The following is a 12,296-nucleotide window of genomic DNA, read 5'->3' as shown; positions in this document are numbered from 1 at the left end:
GCCCAAATCATATTGTGGCTAAACTCAGTTTTTAACCCTAATTCCCATGGCTTAAAAACCCATGTTCTTTCTCATATACTCTGGTGTCTTCTTAAAGATTTTAGTAATGGTTTTTTTTTTTTTCCTTTTGAAATGGAGTCTTTCTCTGTCACCCAGGCTGTAGTGCAGTGGTGCGATCTTGGCTCACTGCAACCTCCACCTCCTGGGTTCAAGCAAGTCTCCTGCCTCAGTCTCCTGAGTAGCTGGGATTACAGGCATGTACCACCATGCCCAGCTAATTTTTGTATTTTTAGTAGAGATAGGGTTTCACCATGTTGGCCAGGCTGGTCTCAAACTCCTAACCTCAAATGATCCACCCGCTTCGGCCTTCAATAGTGCTAGGATTACAGGCGGGAGCCACCACCCTCGGCCAGTAATGGCTCTTTTTTTTTTTTTTTTTTTTTTTTTACTTGGTGTGCCTAAAGAGAAATAGACCCTTCTCAGTCATGGGCCATATTGGTAGATTCAAAATCTATACTAGAACTGTTATCCCTATTTTTAGATTTGTTGGCCTGTGAGAAATTTATTAATGTAAATATAAAATGTTGCATTTTAGGCTAACAGCATATAATCTCTGATTGTCAACAATAACTCAGAATTTGAAATGTCCAAGTTCTGTATGGCATGCCTGTGAGGGTCAAAAACTGCAAGAATTGGTCTGGGAATGGTGGCTCACACCTGTAATCCCAGCACTTTGGGAGATGGAGGAAGGAGGATCACTTAAGCCCAGGAGTTCAAGACTAGCCTGGGCAACATAGTGAGACCCTATTTCTACAACAAATTTGAAATATTAGCTGGGCATAGTGGCATGAACCTGTAGTCCTATCTACTCAGGAGGCTGAGGAAGGAGGATCACTTGAGCCCAGGAGGTCAAGGCTGCAGTGAGCTATGATTGTGCCACTGTACCATGGCTTGGGTGACAGAGTGAGACCCTTTATAAAAAAAAAAAATTGTAAGAATTGTCATCTTGATTTTATATCAAGGATACAAACTTATGGGGAGGGTTTTTGGTCAAAGTGTTAATCAAGTGAATACCAGCATAGGGAATAGGATCTCTGCTCCTGGATCATAAGCCAAAATGAGAAGCGCCATAAAGTGAGTTAAAGAATTTCTGAATCGTGGGTCACACTTGTAATCCCGGCACTTTGGGAGGCCAAGGTAGGTGGACTACTTGAGTCCAGGAGTTCAAGACCAGCCTGGGCAACTTGGCAAGACCCCGTCTTTACAAAAAATACAAAGAATTATCCAGGCATGCCTGTAGTTCCAGCTACTCGGGGGGCTGAGGTGGGAGCATTGCTTGAGGCTGCCTGGGAGGCGGAGGTTGAAGTGAGCCGAGATCGTGCCACTCCATCTTGGGCAACAGAGCAACACCTTGTCTAAAAAAAATGGATTTCTGACCTGGAATATAACTATCAGAGAAGAAACATTCTTGTGAAATCCTCTAAGAGAGGATTTCTCGATAGAAAACAAATCCACCCTATTGTAGGTATTGACTGTAGCATGACTTGAACACTCCATGCCAAGCCAGTCTTTAGCAAAAGTTAATCTTCCTGATTAGCAAATTGAGTATAAGATCGAGGTCTCAGAGCCTGGGGCTTTGGGGTGGAGGGGCAACAACTTTGTGGAAACTGAAAACTGTGGTGTTTTTTTTTTTTTTTTAAGACAGAGTTTCGCTCTTGTCGCCCAGGCTGGAGTGCAATGGCACGATCTCAGCTCACTGCAACCTCTGCCTCCTGGGTTCAAGTGATTCTCTTGCCTCAGCCTCCCAAGTAACTGGGATTATAGGCACCCCCCACCACCACACCCGGCTAATTTTGTATTTTTAGTAGAGACGGAGTTTTACCATGTTGGCCAGGCTGGTCTTGAACTCCTGATCTCAGGTGATCCACCCGTCTCAGCCTCCCAAAGTGCTGGGATTACAGGTGGGAGCCACCGCGCCAGGCCTGGAAACCGAAAACTGTTGAAGTCAAGGGGAAACAAGGCGCACTTCCTCTGTTATCTAGTAGCAAAGGAACTGAACATGTGTCAGAATTTTGGCAGGGAGAAATATGTGATTTTATCAAAAAGTAAATAATGCTGAGGAAGAAAATACATTCTTCTCATTGCAAAGAAAAGACTGTGAGGGAAAAGCAGGGTTTTTTTTGTTTTTGTTTTTGTTTTTTTTTTTTCTGTGTGGTTGTTTTTTCTTAGACCAAAACCATTTGATCTAGGGAAGTTGGCCTAAAAAGTTTGTTCTTTTTTTCCTTTTAGGAGGTGATGGAAGGCATCAAGGTGGGCCTTTCACCCATTAATCTCTCCATTTTCCCCTCCAGAAATGATTTAGATTCTATCATCTGTGTTGATTTGTCCATATTTATTAGAGATTTGGCTTGGGCAGTTATTAATGATGACAATGATCACTCTCCTTTATGGCATTTCATGCTTAAAAGAACACTTCAGACTGCCTCCAAATAACAAAACGAGTTCTGAACAGTCATTGCCAGACTCACTTAATGTTCCTATGAGCATCCACCGCATATCAGACTTCTGTCCAGCACTGCATTTGATTCGAGGCATGTACAGTACTCTCAAGGAGTCAAAGACAAACAGATGGGTTCTTTCCCTCAAGCGAATAAACATTTGTTTAGAACTCAGACACATTTCCCCATTAATCAAGATCAGGTTCCAAGGCCCTCCCATTAAAACCTTTTGAATCCGTAATGAACCATCCTATAAAACTAGTAGCCTTGCCCTGAATTCTGGGTCCTAGGTCATATCCTAATAGGATATGACCACATGGAGGAGATGGAAGATCCAAGAAGAAGAGAGAATATGGCATTTGAAGATTTAGTTAAATTTCTAGTTTATGAAATTCAAGATGCTTGTCCCACAAAGTGACACTAGAGGGCAGTGCATACAGCAAAACCTTGCAATGGAACAAGACTGAATTCCCATTTCCAATTAATGCTTTTTAAAATTCAAATGTCAGCTCTGAAGTCTTTTCATTTCATTCCATAGATAAAGGGAAAATATATTCAAATTATATGTCATCATAAAAAATATCTTGAGGATGAAGAATTTTGTTAATATTTATCAAAGTAATAATTTGATAATAATTTTAAAAATTAAATAGTATTAACATTTCTTTCACAAAAAGGAAGTTCTTGTCCCTTCTTCTTCCCACCTGTCTTTCCTATAGTTTCTTCTGAATTTACATTTGTATTTCTATTTAATATGAACATACATATATTTTTTCTTTTTTTAAATTTAATTTTCTCTTTTTAAATTGACAAATAATTTTACATATTCATGGGATATGTAGTGATGTTTTGATACATATAATGTGATCAGGGTAGTTAGCAAATCTATCATCTCAAACATCTATCTTTTTTTTTGTATTGGGAATGTTCAATATCCTTCTGGCTATTTGAAACTGTATAATATATTATTGTTAACTATAGTCATCTTAGAGTGGTTTAGAACACGAGAACTTATTCCTTCTATCTAGCTGTAATTGTCATACTTATATTTCTTGAGGCAAGTGATTATTTGGTTTGTTTTTAATGAATTTCCCCAAATACATTTTTCTGCTCCCCCCAAATCTATCTAATGTAGTCCAATTTTATTACATCAGAAATCATTGTTTACAATGCGACGTTATAATTGAAACTTTTCATTTTGGCAATTTTCTTATGCAAACAAAACAGACAGAATGATATAAAGAATGCCCATTTAGTCTTCATCTACCTTCAACAACCATCAGTTTTCTCATTCGTGTTTAATTATTCCCACACTGTCTCTTCCTCCTCTCAATTATTTTAAACAAATTTTAAACCTTGTCATTTCACCAGCATTGTTCATATTACTAAGACTTTGAAAATATTGCTCAACATAGAACCAGCAATTACATTTTTTTTGTATATTTTATTTGTCTAAAACTAATAATTCTCTCTTAAATTTTTGTTAGTTTTTATTAATTACTTATCATTAATTTTATTTTAACAGTGTTCCATTAGATATATGAGACACACACATATATGTAATAAAAAAGTACATACATTTTATTTATTTATTTATTTGTTGAGACAGGGTCTCAGTTTGTTGCCCAGGCTAGAGTACAGTGGCGTGATCATGGCTCACTGCAGCCTTGACCTCCCTGGGTTCAGGTGATCCTCCCACCTCAGCCTCGAGAGAGGCTGGGATTGCAGGAGTGTGCCACCACACCTGGCTAATTTTTGTATCTTTTGTAGAGACAGGGTTTCACCATGTTGACCAGGCTGGCTTTGAACTCCTAGTCTCAAGGGATCTGTCTGCCTTGGCCTCCCAAAGTGCTGGGATTACAGGCTGAGCCACCATGCCTGGCCATAAACTTTAAATAAATAAATGAAGTTTAAATAAATAAATGAAGTTTAAATAAATGACCTAACATATTACATAATGTATCAACTTTATTTTTCCCCCAGAAAACATTGTTCTGCAGTCCCCGTCCTCCTTCTTTTCTTTTTATTGATACATAATATTTGTACCCATTTATGAGGAACCTGTAATATTTTGTTACATGCATAGAATGTATAATGATCAAGTCAGGGAGTCATGGCATTTAAGGGACGGGTTCCCAACGTCAGGGCCTGTCCGTGGCCTGTTAGGAACCAGGCTGCACAGCAGGAGGCGAGTGGCAAGTGAGCCAGCATTACCACCTGAGCTCTGCCTCCAGTCAGCTCAGCAGCAGCACTAGATTCTCATGGGAGCATGAACCCTATTGTCAACTGCACATGCAAAGGATTTAGATTACTTGCTCCTTGTGAGTATCTATCTAATGCCTGATGATCTAAGGTGGAACAGTTTTATCTTAAAACCAATCCCCCACCACCCCAGTCTGTGGAAAAATTGTCTTCCATGAAACCAGTCCCTGGTGCCAAAAGGGTTGGAGACTGCTGATATAAGGTACCTATCACCTCTACTATTCTATGTGTTAGGTACATTTCAAGTCTTCTAGTCTAGCTATTTCAAAATATACAATAATTTGTTGCTAACTGTAGTCACCCTACTCTGCTATCAAACACTAGAATTTATTCTTTCTACCTCATTCTGTGTTTGTACCAATTAAACAGCCTCTCTTTATCCACCCCACCCCCAACCTTCCCAGCCTCTGGTAGCTACCATTCTACTCTCTGCCTTCATGAGATCAATTTTTTTAGTTCCCACATATAAGTGAGAACGTGTAATATTTGTCTTTCTGTGCCTGGCTTATTTCACTTAACCTAATAACCTCCAGTTCCATCCATGTTGCTGCAAATGACAGGATTTCATCCTTTTTAATGGCTGAATAGTATTATATTGTATATATGTATCATATTTGCTTTATCTGGTCATCCATTGGACACTTAGACTGATTCCATATCTTGGCTATTATGAATAGTGCTGCAGTAAAGATGGGGGTGCAGGTGTTGCTTTGACATACTGAGTCCCCTTTTTCTGGAAAGATACCCAGCAGTGGGATTGCTGGATCACATGGTAGCTCTGTTTTTAGTTTTTGAGGAAATCTCCATATTGTTTTTGATAGTGGCTGTACTCACATTTCCACCAACAGTGTATAAGAGTTCCCTTTTCAGCTGGGCTTGGTGACTCATGCCTGTAATCTCAGCACTTTGAGAGGCCGAGGTGGGCAGATCACCTGAGGCCAGGAGTTCGAGACCAGCCCGGCCAACGTGGTGAAACCCTGTCTCTACTAAAAATACAAAAATTAGCTGGGCGTGGTGGTGCGTGCCTATAATCCCATCTCAAAAAAAAAAAAAAAAAAAAAAAAGAGTTCCCTTTTTTCCCACATCATCACCAGCATCTGTTATTTTTTGTCTCTTTAATCTTAGCTGTTGTAACTGTCATAAGATGATACACATTGTGGTTTTGATTTGCATTTTGTCCTCCAGTTGGGTGAAAGTGCATGGAGGCTCTGCTATGGTTCAGCGGTGGTGGTGGTGGGGCCAGTGGGATCATTGTCTGTGGCTCATGCTTTGGCCCCAGGGCAGCAGCCAGCAAGGGGGATATCACTGGGGTGCCACAAATATGGAACTGCAGGGGCTGTTGGATTCCAGTGTAGGATGCAGTCTGCTGGGGGCTGGGGGCTCAAAATGGTGCGTTGCTGTAGCCGCTTAGGTTTGGGCGTGGGTTGGACCCCGGTGTGAGCTCCCTCTCTGAAACAGTGTTGTCATACAGTCTCCAGACAGCTCCCAGTGTTAGTATCAGGGCACGTGAGGGTGAGGTGCTGTCGCGTGGCTAGGATTGCGGGAGTTCAGAGTGGGAATGTGGACCCCTGGGACCCGCAACTCCTTCCTTGCACTGGGGAGCCTCTCTGGGCTTCCGGCTGATCCTGGCTGAGCAGGCTGCCTGCTTTCCTTCTCCTTCCTTGCCTTAGACGTTTCCTGTCACTTCTCTGTTCTTTCCTAGATGATCTATTCGAAGTGTGATTATCTACTTGCTATTTTGGTTCTTGGTGGAGGAGGCGAGTACCAGATGCTTCTTATTCAGCCTTCTTGAAGCCCCCACCCCTCCTCCTTTAAACTGGACTTGTTGTTCCCTAACCCTGCTGAATATTCTCATCGTGGAGCTTCAGATATCCTAAGGATTTATTTTATTTTATTTTTTGCTGCTTTACGATGGAGTCCCTGTTTCCCAGTTCCCACATTTTCCTCTCTCTTGATTTGCTCTGCTGAGTGGCTGTAGCTCATCTTCTAATTCAGCAGTCCCCAACCTTTTTGGCACTAGGGACTGGTTTCACCAACAACAATTTTTCCACAGACTGTGGGGTGGGGAGGAGAAGATGGTTTCGGGATGATTCAAGGGCATTACATGTATTGTGCACTTTATATCTGTTATTATTACATTGTAATATATAATGAAATAATGATACAACTCACCATAATGTAGAATCAGTGGAACCCTCAGTTTGTTTTCCTGCAACTAGACGGTCCCATCTGGGGGTGATGGGAGACAGTGACAGTTCATCAGGCATCAGGTTCTCATAAGGAGCGTGCAACCTGGATCCCTTGCATGCGCAGTTCACAGTAGGGTTCATGCTCCTGTGAGAATCTAATGCTGCTGCTGATCTGACAGGAGGCGGAGCTCCGACGGTAATGCCAGCGCTGGGGAGTGGCTGTAAATACAGATGAAGTTTCTCTCACTCCCGCCACTCACCTCCTATTGTCTGGCTGGGTTCCTAACAGGCTGCGGATGGATACCGGCCTATGGCCTTGGGGTTGGGGACCCCTGTTCTAACTGTTTCCCAAGTAGAGTAATAAAGGAAGATTGGAATTTGAGGCCAAACATCCTCTTCTCTCAGAACTATTTTTTTCTTTTCTTTCTTTCTTTTTTTTCTTTTTTTTGTCGTCGCCCAGGCTGGAGTGCAGTGGTGTGATCTCAGCTCACTGCAACCTCTGCCTCCCGGGTTCAAGCGATTCTCCTGCCTCAGCCTCCAGAGTAGCTGGGATTACAGGCATGCGGCACCACACCCAGCTAATTTTTGTATTTTTAGTAGAGACTGGGTTTCACCATGTTGGCCAGGTTGGTCTTGAACTCCTGACCTCAAGTGATCCTCCTGCTTTGGCCTCTCAAAGTGCTGGGATCACAATCATGCACCCCCACACCTGGCTAATTTTGTATTTTTAGTAGAGATGGGGTTTATCCATGTTGGCCAGGCTGGTCTTGAACTCCTGGCCTCAAGTGATCCTCCCACCTTGGCCTCCCAGAGCGCTGGGATTACAGGTGTGCGCCACCATATCTGGCTAATTTTCATATTTTGGCCAGGCTGGTCTTGAACTCCTGGCCTCAAGTGATCTGCCTGCCTCGGCCTCCCAAAGTGCTGGGATTACAGATGTGAGCCACTGCACCTGGCCCATACTATTTTCTGAATCATGTCCACCTGTGTGATTTTATTCTTAAAATGACTACTACATGGATATCCACTTTCCTGGATTCTCTGCATTAATTATTATAAATATTTTCCATACTTTGGCATTTTATTCTGCTTTCCAGGTTTCCATTTTATTTCTGTTTCTTCTGTTACACTTAAACATTTTGTTATATTGCTCTTAATTTTGTTTCTTTGATTGTTTTTGTTTTCTGGATGCAATAATGCAACATTTCTTTGATTAAATAAATTTTAATACTTAAATCCTGCTTTTTAATAGTTCCACTTTTGTTTATTCTTTGTAATTTGTGTTGTAGGTTTACCTTACATTGACTAATGATTTTTGATTGTTTTTATTTTAGAGTAAGGCACTAAAAAAACTGTTTGGGAGTTCTGAGGGAGAGAAGCTTATAGACATGTGGCTTCTACGGGGAGGCTGATTAAACCTGCTTTTCCCTTGGGGGACCATTAAATATTAGTACAGTTAATGCGGGTCATTCTGTGGGCTGCTCAGTTTCTGAAGGGAAGTGTTTGAGTAACATAAGCCTGGCTGTTAATACTCTGGGAGCTGATGGGGATAGGTCCTGGGACTTTAATCCTATTTTCCCTCTATCCTCCTATTTATAGTTCAGGATCTCTCTCTACCCTTTATTATGCTGGATGAAACCAAGTCTGAAGATTTTTATCTCAAAACTATGGGGAGAATAAATCTGTCACCTGGCTGGGAGTGTATTGATCACAGGCTACATGTATGAGGGTGGGGACCTGGTACTTGACTGCTCTGTAATTAGATTTTCCATTAAATCCTGATATTTTCACCTCTACCCCCCTTCATAGTCCCTGTCAGTGTCTGGTCCTGCACTTTTCAAGTGTCCCCTGGGTTCTCTTGGCTCCCTTCTCCTCCAAAGCAGCTTCTCCAGTGGGTCCACCAGCTCCACATCTTTCAAAAAGGAATTTAAGTCCCTCATCTGATTCAGACTTTTCTCTAATTATTTGTCGTTGTAGATTTGTTTATTTATTTATTTATTTATTTTTTGAGGCAGAGTCTCACTGTGTTGCACAGGCTGGAGTGCAGTGACGTGATCTTGGCTCATTGCAAGCTCCGCCTCCTGGGTTCAAGTGATTCTTCTGCCTCAGCCTCCTGAGTAACTGGGCCTACAGTCACATGCCACCACAGCCAGCTAGTTTTTGTATTTTTTATAGAGACGGGGTTTCACCATGTTGGCCAGGCTGGTCTCGAACTCCTGGACTCAGGTGATCTGCTTGCCTCGGCCTCCCAAAGTGCTGGGATTACAGACGTGAGCCACCGCGCCTGGCCTTTTTTTTTTTTTTTTTCTTTATGGTTCATTTAGTGGGGTTTGGTGATGGGGGAAGAGATGAACTAGCATTTAGCTCGGATATTGAAGAATAATTAACATAATGAGCCAGGCACTGAGCTCAGTGCTCTCCTTACCCTGCCTGTGAGTTTAGGTGTCCAAGTCAACTCTTGGGAGTTTTTCAATAAACAGAGAAGGAAATACGGCAGTGTGTTGTTTGGAAATAAAAGAAGGAAGATTATCACAAAATTAAGGGAGATTAGATTGTTAAATTTGAGCTAATAACCACAGAACTTTATGCTATTTGAAGGTGTAGGGGAGATGGAAAAGCATTCTCTCTGCTCACTGAGGATTTGTTGAGTGATGGACAACAGACAGATTAATAGGGGGAAAAAAGCCATGGTAAATTTATTAACATGTATATAGACAAGGGAGTCCCATAGATATGAGACTCAAAGAAAGGCCAGATGGTTGAAGCTTAAATACTCTCTTCATAGGGCAGAGAGGGGTGAGGGGGCTGTAGGTAAGTTTTTAGAGGGGTAGTAAATGATATTTAGGAGGAATGAATGAACTGAAAGAACAATGGCCTGGGACAGAGTTCCTCTGAGCTCTGGGGGAGGTGGTGGAAAGGTGAGGGACAGAAGTTCACTATGAACAAAGTTTGTTTTATTATGCAGATAAAGTCTCCCAGGCAATCTCGGAGTTGCTCTCAGAAAAATAGATTAGAAAACCTATTTGGGCTTGGTAATGGACTTTTAATCACCTCTTGGTGGTTAATCTTTCCTGGTTATTCAATGAGATTCCTACAGAGGGGAATCTTAAGACAATTGTATTTCTTTTGGAAATAAGTTTCCTTAGTCAGATAAGAAGCCCTTCCCTGCACTGAGGGTGGAGGTGAAGGGGGGACAGAGAAGATTTGAGTCTTTGGTTCTGAGGTAGCTTCTAAGGCCTTCCTATTTTAGTTTGAAGTGTTCAGCCTACCAGAGTGCCAAACCTTTGGGTATCATTTTCTGAGCCCCAGCAAAGGAGAGATACTTACAGATAATAAGTCAAAATTGGGTTCATCTTTATATCTGATTATTCTAGTTAGCTCATTTTGGAGGGTGAAATGCACTTATGGTATATGTATCTTTATTATATGTATTGCAGTTATTCATTATATATATTATTTTGATGGGCTATTATGGCAGAAGGCACTGTGATAGCTTCATCCAGCATCCTTGGCACACTGCTCACTTAAATTCCCACTTAGTTGGTGCAATAAGGACATTTGCTAGAGTGACTAGAGAAGGACAGAGATGGCAGAGGAGGAGAAGAGAGTTGTTGAATAATGTTTCCAAGATATGAGTGTGTCTTTGTCAGTTTGGGCTGCTATAACAAGTTTCTCCAGATGGGTGGCTTAAAGACACACTAATTTCTCAGTTTTGGAGGTAGGGATAGTCCAGTCAAGGTGTCTGCAAATCTCATGTCTGGTAGGGCTGGCTTCTTGGTTTGCAGACAGCCACCTTCTTGCTGTGTCCTTACATGGCAGAGTGAGCAAGAGAGAGGGGGAGAGAGAGAGAGAGAGAGAGAGAGAAAGAGAGTGAGTGAGCAAGCAAGTGAGCGCCTGAGAGAGCTCTAGTCTCTTCCTCTTGTTAGAAGAGCACTAATCCTATCATAAGGGCTCCAGTGTCATGAGCTCATCGAAACCTAATTACCTCCCAAAGACTCTCCCTCTCGGTACAAAGACATTAGGGCTATAGCTTGTGAATTTTTAGGGGACACAAACATTTAGTCTTTTGCAAAGTGCTAGCACTTGTTTTTGTTTTTGAAAATAAATATATGTGAAAGGAACAGGTAGGAAGAAAAAGAAGTGAATAAATAAAAAAATCAAATGAACACAACTATCACGGTCTCGTATACCTAGAAAGTGAAATTTTGTGTGTTTGTGTGTGTGTGCTTTTTCATTTTCTTATGCATGGACCCATTACTGCAATGCCTTGGTGCCCAGGGTCTCTTAAGATGGCAAAGCAGTCCAGGTGCAGTGGCTCATGCCTGTAATCCCAGCACTTGGGGAGGCCAAGGTGGGCAGATCACTTGAGGCTAGGAGTTTGAGACCAGCCTGGCCAAAATGGCAAAACCTCGTTTCTACTAAAAATACAAAAATTAGCTGGGTATGATGGTGCACGCCTGTAATCCCAGCTGCTCGGGAGGGTGAGGCAGGAGAATCATTTGAACCCAGGAGGCAGAGGTTGCAGTGAGCCAAGATTGTGCCACTGCACTCCAGCCTGGGCAACAGAGTGAGACTCTGTCTCAAACAACAATAATGACAACAACCAAAGATGGCAAAGCAGAGATGCAATGAGTGATATGAGAGCTTTTCGCTTGAATAAAGGTACTTCCTAGTAGTTAGCTGGACAGGCTTTATACCAGTGGATCTACTCAGACACAGGGCAAAAATCACAGCCCAGGCCTCAGCATTTCCCTGTGCTGTACCTGCAGCTAGGCTGATGACTGGTGAAGGAGCCCAGTCATTTTAGATCTTGCCTCCTTGGTGGCGCAGTAGTTGAAGAATGAATTGAATGGATCAAGTTCCAATTCTAGCTGTATTGTCATTGCTGAGTCTTGTCTTGGAGGCCTTTTTCTGCTTTGCTTTGACTTACTATTAATTCCCAATGCTTCACTTTTGGTTTCCTTCACCCTGTATTTAATGTCTTCGAAGATATGTGAGGCCTTATTAAAACAACTAACTTGATCATGTTGCTTTCAAAGCCCGTGGGTTTTACTTACATTGAGGATTTTCCGTCCCAGTTCTTTAGACTAAAGAAGATGAAAATGTGTGTTCGGTAAATACAAAGCCTTGTTGTTTAATCAGTGTTCATATGTTAATTCTGTCAAGTGGTTTGCATTGCTTGTGTGATGTGCATGAGGAAACGTGACTCTCAATGTGCAACCTGTGAATGAAAACTCAGGAACTGTCAAATGCCTGTTCTGAGCTGTGAATGGTGAACCCCTGGGCAAGTACAGTGAAGAGACTTTGAGTGTCAGAGTTCTCTGGCGCTGCCCAGTGAAATTCCCAG

The 12,296-nt window shown here is 42.0% G+C and overlaps 1 protein-coding gene and 1 pseudogene across 2 annotated transcripts in view; both read left to right on the top strand.

Annotated features, from left to right (window-relative positions):
* Positions 1-3,080, top strand: part of LOC134810848 (RNA-binding protein 4-like) — a 20,187-nt pseudogene extending 17,107 nt beyond the window's left edge.
* FUT10 (fucosyltransferase 10) overlaps positions 1-12,296 on the top strand; it is a 104,602-nt gene that overhangs the window by 49,178 nt on the left and 43,128 nt on the right. The window lies entirely within an intron of this gene.

The sequence above is a fragment of the Pan troglodytes genome, chromosome 7 (assembly GCF_028858775.2).
Source record: "Pan troglodytes isolate AG18354 chromosome 7, NHGRI_mPanTro3-v2.0_pri, whole genome shotgun sequence".
In the NCBI taxonomy this organism is placed as follows: Eukaryota; Metazoa; Chordata; class Mammalia; order Primates; family Hominidae; genus Pan; species Pan troglodytes.
This window is presented reverse-complemented; position numbering and strand designations above follow the sequence as displayed.